Raw genomic sequence first — 614 nt, 5'->3', positions numbered from 1 at the left:
CCAGAGATCTATGGCGCCCAATTCCCTATATAGTGCACTACTTTAGAGCATGGCCTATCTGTGTATTACTCCAAGTAGAGTAGTGTCTATGAGCAGTTTGACAGTCAGTGTTTAGAGAAACATAACATGTAAAAACCTTTATAGATGTAGTTTGTAAAATTGAGGACCATTGATTTCACCCTTCTGCAACTCCCTCCCTCTCCACAGTATGCTGTGTGGATTGGCTGGTTCTCTGACTTTCTCAAGTTGATTGGCTGCAGCACATTCTGAGGCCTGCAGGATCAGAAATGGGATGTTTTACACAGCCCAAGAAGAGTGGAAGAGGAGAGAGAGAATGTTGAAGGGTGTGTTAGTTCCCAAGAATATCCCTGGTGTTCATGCATGGCCATACGCCACATACAGACACCACAGAGAGAAACAGCATCACAGAAACACCCCCCCTCCACACACACACACACCCACACACACACACACAACAGAGAGAGAAACAGCACGCAAACTCACAATGCACACGGCACAAAAACAGCACAGAAAAAGACACACAGAAAAACAGGAACCCAGCTTGGAATAAGCTTTTTACTGTTCTATCTCCCCCTCCTCCCTCCAGATGCTGT

Source organism: Salvelinus sp. IW2-2015, unplaced genomic scaffold (genome assembly GCF_002910315.2).
Source record: "Salvelinus sp. IW2-2015 unplaced genomic scaffold, ASM291031v2 Un_scaffold4951, whole genome shotgun sequence".
NCBI lineage: Eukaryota > Metazoa > Chordata > Actinopteri > Salmoniformes > Salmonidae > Salvelinus > Salvelinus sp. IW2-2015.
The sequence above is the reverse complement of the archived record's forward strand: the minus strand, read 5'-3'. Positions refer to the sequence as shown.